The 6,950-nt window shown below is 48.4% G+C and overlaps 1 long non-coding RNA gene across 1 annotated transcript; it reads right to left on the reverse strand.

Moving 5' to 3' along the window:
* Positions 1-5,606: 5,606 nt before the first annotated feature.
* On the reverse strand, positions 5,607-6,654 carry LOC105561075. The gene is made up of 2 exons (XR_001008876.1): positions 6,198-6,654; positions 5,607-6,075 (listed from the first exon to the last, which is right to left on the reverse strand). It is a non-coding gene; the product is annotated as an uncharacterized LOC105561075 (long non-coding RNA).
* Positions 6,655-6,950: the final 296 nt, after the last annotated feature.

Here is a 6,950-nt window from a genome sequence, read left to right on the forward strand (position 1 = left end):
CTCGATTGGCAAGTATCGCTCGCAAAATTATTTCGATCTAACTGTACGTAGCATCCGCTGGAAACTAGTCTGACGGAAGTCGACAGTTCCATGTTAAATCGACAAGGGATTATCGAAACACGCGCCAAGGAACGCACGTGCGTGGCCGATTTAACGATGACTTCTCGTGACTGAAAGATGTAATTTCCCAACGTTGGTTTTATCGATCAAACCGTAGTGAAATTGTGTCCCCGGTACGAACGGCCGGCTAAGCCTCAGGATTAATTATTTAGGTATTAGAGCGTACCGAGCGCCGTCGAATTCTTACGACAGAGTCGCGACAAAGCCGATACTTTCGCGGCACCCCGTATATCATTTATGAAAGACTTATGGCATTACCGGCCGACATCGCCGCACCGTACAAAGCGCGCTACCGACGCGCAATAGCGCATCCTAATGCGTCATGATGCATAATAATGCATCATAATGCGTCATGGTACGCCATAATGCACGAAAATGATTCTCCGCCGGGCGGAGGTAGGGTTTTCTTTATTTCCGCGCGACTATTAAACGCGATTTCCCGCCAATTTCACCGCCGCAGAGTAATTGCATTTGGCGGACCGCGCTACTAATTATCGACTATACGATCAGCCACGTCGGAGACGCGAGAAACGGCCATGTGGCCTCGCGAGCGTCGTACGCGCGTATATTCTATCGGTCGCGCTTTTTTTATTATTATTTTTCCCCTAAGTATACCGAATTATCGATTCCATTTTTTTAATTGGAAGCTGCATCGGGCGCAAAACGGACGAGCGATATTTAACCCGATTATAAACAGTTATCCGACTTTTTAACCGTGGGCGTTTTCACCGTGGACGCGCGCGCCCCGAATTAACTCGTAATTTCCAAAGCGAGTTGACGCGCGGGGGGGATCCATCGGCGAGTTACGCGCGCCGACGGATGTATGAAATGCATTTTAAGCGCGCTCACGAGCGCGAGCACGTCGCATCGAGAGCGCGATTTATAGTCCCCGCATAGTAATCTCCTCCCGCACTCTCTTGTATGTGTCACAGACCCCGGCGTGATGTATACGTCGTAGTAGCGAGACGAGACTAGCACGTACAAATACACACGGGCGCGCGATAGTACGTAGCCAAGTCTCTCTTGCGCGCGTCGCGCGGCACATATCGCGCGCGCGCGCGCGCGCGCGCTGCATTACTGTACGAAAATTCATAGCACAGTACGATACACCATGTTAGCGCCCCATTTCCCCGTCCCCCCCCCCCCGCCCCCCCTCAAGTTAGTCCCATTATAGAGTCCCCCTAAGTACTGATCCAGCTTGTCACCTCTCGCGAGAGGACGCTTGAGATATTTACGCCTGCTCCATCCAGCGAGCAGGCCCATACTGTAAAGAAAATCCTGGTACAGTATCAACCCGAGCTCGGCCGGGCCCGTTGTCTAATATTTCCTCGTCGACAACGCCGGACGATATCTCATTTCGACTCCCTCGCGCTCAGAAGCGCGCCGGAAGAAGATGCCCGCGGGTACCGCGCGGCCTCCGACCACGGAGAGAGACGGGCGGACGAGATCGCGTTGAATCGCGGACCGTCGTGTCCGTGGCTTCCCATGGGAAACGCAGCCCCCCGGTGTGTGTGTGCGTGTGTGTGTGAGTCTGTGTGTGTCTGTGTGTGTGTGTGTGTGTGTGTGCCACGCGTGACGTCATCGGTCATACCGTTTTCTAGTCGATGGTCACGAGGATGTGCCGCCGCGTGTGACTGTCGAGGCTCTTGGTGCACGATTAAGGTTTTAATTACACGTCGACGACTGGCCTCGGCGGCCGAGCCCACACGCACGTGGGACATGCACCGCGCCGTATACGAACCATTACACGCGCGCGCGTCGTTGATAACGAACAAATTCCTCACGCGTGTTCGACACGCACGTGCGATACGTCGCGGATAGATGCAGTTTGCACCCCCCCCCCTCTCGCCCCCTTCTCGTTCCTCGCGGACCGGGATTAGATCGATGTAAACGCGGAGTCGCGGAAACCGACGGTACGAGCCGCGTTTCCGATCAACGATCAACGACGGGGCGCATCGTCGTCATGCGACTCTTATTTTCGTCATTCGCGTACCGGCACGTCGCGTCGTGTAAATTGGATTGGCAGCGGCCCCGCCGCTGGATGTGTCGCCGTGTTGTTGTCGGTTCTATTAATATGCCAGCGGCGTATGCTATAAATTCTATTCCGACCCAACCCCCCCGGGTACAGCAGCCTTGAGAGGCAAGGACAATCGATCTACCACCCTCCACGTGGACGAAACACGAGTGCGCGGCGCGCACACGTACACGGTTGAACACCGGCGGAAAAATGCGCGCGTATACGTGCGCGCCGCAAATTACCGTGCACAACCCACTTTTTAAAATATTTACTCGTTGCCCGTTGGAAAACCAATCGACCGTACTCCCGCGGCGCGCTCGCCGACGATTAACTCGACTCTTTGTCGGCGGCTCTATCGAAAATCGCCCCGATGCGGTATTTAGGTACCCACCACCTGTCGAAATTAATCGTACCGCGTTTCCGCGCCCGACCGCGATTTCGGCTCCGATCCTCTAAATCACGACGTGGACCTAAGTAATGAAACGGCCGGTGTACTCGCTATTGTGCCCGTCGTAACAAATGGCCGTCCAAGAGAGACAAAAGTCCGGTAATGCGCTGCCAAGACAATCAGTATCTAAAACCGAGTAACAAATCGTCCTTTTGACGCGGAACGTTTCGCGATAAACTACCGTCGCGTCGGTGTACAGCGATGGACAGAATGGTTGCGACATGTATACATTTTAATGAGTTTAGGAACACGTGCAGTTAGATTCAGGGTTGCGTCCCAAAATCTTCTTCTCCGAGGAAGATTTTACTCGGCGGCCATTCCGAAACCATTTCGAGCGTTTCCGATCTAAAATTTTCACCAGTGCAAATGTTTCAGAACATAAACCTGATTTCTAAACTTATTTTAAAAAAAACATGTTGCAACCATTCTGTCCATCACTGTACAGTCTTATTCATCGATGCCTGGACCTGCAATTTTATTTTCATTTTTCTCATCTGTACGAATCACTAGGTTTGTGTGTATGTACTACCACATACTTTATTAGAAACTGTGTGAGCTACAGCCTGAAATCCATCGATGTATAGATGGGAATGAAGATTATGAAAATGTGAATTCTGGTAAAACTCAAGTCCAGGCGTTACTGAATAAGAAAAAACTTCAATGATAACTTGACCATGTCTGGCAATTTTTATGTTCAAAACTCACAACGCTTCGACCATGGCTCGCGGTCCTTTTCAAGTGATATTGTATCAAATGTTTCGGTGTAATAAATTAAAGGAACAGAGCTTAGGTCCACGAGAGACAGAATATGACATGAATAAGACTGTACGTCGGGAAAATGATTATACGCGATACTTGAATCTCTCTCTCAGACATCAGGACTACTTGAGAATTATGACAATCCTGATGGAGAAAGATTCACACTTTTCATAGGAGCAACTATCGTAGACGCGCGAATATTTCCACGGCCTGGTCCGACGAAGGAACCCGCTTCTATCGCCGCCTTGCCTTTGACCAGGCCCATTAGCATCGACGAGTTCCAATTGCACGACGTCAATCCGCCACCACTGACGTCATCGTGCCACCGCTCCTTTAGCGTTGCATCCGCGCAACGTGTATTTACGCTTTCACGTACGTGTCCGCGCGGTACGGTCAATCGCGACACGCGTGCCTGCACGCATTACGTGCAAAACTCGTGGCAAAACACGGCTATTTATAGCGAAGCGTATGCGTCCCACTGGCGTAAGCGTTGCTCTTCAATTAGCGCGAATGCATTCCGGTTGCAGCACCGGCGGCAACAGCCATCGCGCTCGATCTGTGCGTCGACGTGGAATTGGTGGTTTATAGACGTGCATATTTTTACGAGCATTCCGAAAGGGTGAATAACTACATTGTTGAGTGATTAAACCGCACTTTGTTAGCAAATCGAATGCCCGCGAAAGCACCGCCTTTGGCGAAAATTGGTTATCAAGCAACGTTTCGATAAAAAAAAAAACAATAACGAATACGAAGTATTCGATATTGTAACATTTTTCGAAACTCGGTGAACCCGATGGTTTGCTCCACATATCTGAAGAATCAGCCCTCAAACTCGAAATAATTGAAACGAATCGTTAGCAGGTTGCCGAAATTGATCAAGCAGCGAATCGGCAAGTGGATCGTTCTCTTATCGATTTGCTGAAAAATCCTCCTATTTTGTGACGATTTTCAGGAGCAACGTTGTCGCGATTGTCGTTAGACGTTAATCATAATTAATCTTTAACAATAATATTTAACAATGATTAAGCTTCTAATCGACCATAACTGGCGATGTGTTTTAAGTACAGAAAATTTATTGCGAAAAATATTACGTCGGCCAGGGTTTGAACCTGGACCTCTCTACACACTTCTTGAAATAATTGTTAAGGCTCTATATATAAAACATCGAATAACAGGCGCACAGTAAGGGGCGATAAGAGCCAAGCGCTAGATATTAGGTGCGGATATAACAAGTTCTATATTATTTATTTGAAATTAACAAGTCAAACGTTTCGACCAACTCACGTGGTCCTTCTCAATGACGATCATGTAGCACGTAACAATATATTGATACTATAGGTTTTTTCACATATGATCGTCATTGAGACGAGAAGATTGAAGGCCCACGTGAGTTGGTTGAAACGTTAGACTTGCTAATTTCAAATAAATAATATAGATTTTGTTACATCCGCACCTAATATCTGGCGTGTGGCTCTTATCGCCCCCTACTTTGCGCCTATTATTTGATCAATCTGTAACTTTTAACACTCGTTTGAACGCGCGTTAATTAATGTATTTACCACGAACAAACTCGCTCATTCCTACGTACCGTGCGTGAAAATATATCACAGACATTGTGCGAATGCAAATTATCGTTACGGAATTTAGATTTGGCCGCGGGGAACGAAAAGGAGTTGGGCACGGCTCGCTACGGCGAAGTACGTAATGCGAGACGTGCCGTTCCTGTTGGATAAACCCCCTCGGCCGTACAGATATTGAAATGCCGGTTTCCCTCCAGTCGTAGTAACTTTCGCGCGACGGGCCCGTTCATGCGAGAGCGCGCGGATCTATCGCCGAACGGAGAGAACCAGCCGGGATATCAAAGATCAGAAAGACGTCCCACGGCACGCCTCGCTAATTTCAGCTGAAACGCGAGCGCTTCCCCGTGCCGCAACAGCACATTGTATCGCGCAGCTAGTGAATACCGCGATCGATGAACTTTCGAATGCAAGGATGCTCGCAGACAATCGGCCGGAGATCGTGACGCAAGATGAATCGCCCCGCGATCGTTCCGGCTCTGTTAAGCGCAAATTTATTCGACTATCGAGTGGCTTCTTTCCATACTCTCTGGAGAATGATTTATATTGCAGTGCACGGCGACGCCTTCGCGCACAGGGAATAATTATAAATAGATGTTTGTTTTCTCGAATAGGAGGTTTGTTGTAAAAATGGGGTGGGAGATGGGCGACGGAGAAAGCATAGCGCCATTAAACAAGACGAGTGTGCATTGTCTGAATTTATTACACATTAAAGTAGTTTGCATCGTGGTGTAAAGATACAAGGTGAAACGTTGCGCATGTGACCAATTTTTGGGCCAAATTGTTCATTGGCTCTACTTGTATTCAATCGATTTGCAGTTTGAAGGTTGGGGCAAATTTTTGATTGGTCAGTTCGGTAGTTTGGGCCACTTCCGATTGACACTGCGTGTCCACCAGATTGCTTCACCTTGCATCTTTACACCATGGTTTACATGGCACGCGTTATTGTCATTTACGCATAGCTGTGGACGATAGCGCGTGGAGTACAGCGTCTATCGTGATCTCTCGCGCAAATGAGGATTTCGTGCGCTAATACCTCCGCTCGTAGACCGATCGAGTAGAAAAAGGTCGCGGATGAAATACGTCACGGGTGGATCGCGTGCCGGGACTCGTCGTTGAAACCCACCCGTTGTCCATGGACGATTCGGTATTCGCTAGAAAATTCCGGCGTTCATTTGTCACAATTTATTCGACGAGACGAGCCGCAATCACGCGCTCCGCAGAACGCGCGCTGGGCGCGAAGAAACGAGTCACGAGGCAAATCGTTGTCACTTACGGGTCGGTAAGGCGGGGCCCCCGCCTTAGGAGGATGTTGTTATGTTTCTCGTGATTTCATCATTAGGACGCCACTCAAACACTTAATTTATTAGTCTCGCGGACCCGGTACATCGGCGGCGCTTAGCTCTGCCTAGCACGTCCTGGCACTAACACTTATCTGCCTTTGACCGCTGTATCTGCTCTCTGGCGCCACGACACCTCCTGAAATCAGAGCTTAATTCGGTGATGACGTTAGCAAGAGATAGCTGGGTACTGAGAATAATGGCGGAGGCTTTGGTTTATTTCTCACTTCTCCCAGTGATAATAAATGAAACTTAAATCCCCCGAGAGGCGCGAGGAGTCGGCTCGTTACTTATGGCTACCAGCTTATTATTAACAAGCTACATCGGACTTTGAATGCAGCTAAATCTCGATCTTATTGCGACACGTACAATTTTTACCCGCGCGAATGAAAACGCGAGCTCGTATGGCGATCGACGATTGTAAAGATAAACTAATTTAGCTGGAACTGCCGACCCGGTTTTTTTTCGCATTTCATTTCTTTAAATGAGATCTACGTTTAAGCTGCTCCGCCAAAATCGGTGACACTGGCCGACAAAATCTGACTTTTTTTTGTAACACGAAAACACATGCCTGATTCTATCAGAGACAAGGTTATTGAAGAAGGGAAGGATTTAAAATAAATTCAGATACAAACAGTTTTATAGTAACACTATATTTTTAGTTTTCGAAAATGTAATGTAAAAAATAA

The sequence above is a fragment of the Vollenhovia emeryi genome, unplaced genomic scaffold (assembly GCF_000949405.1).
Source record: "Vollenhovia emeryi isolate VEMERY1.0 unplaced genomic scaffold, V.emery_V1.0 DF939212.1, whole genome shotgun sequence".
In the NCBI taxonomy this organism is placed as follows: domain Eukaryota; kingdom Metazoa; phylum Arthropoda; class Insecta; order Hymenoptera; family Formicidae; genus Vollenhovia; species Vollenhovia emeryi.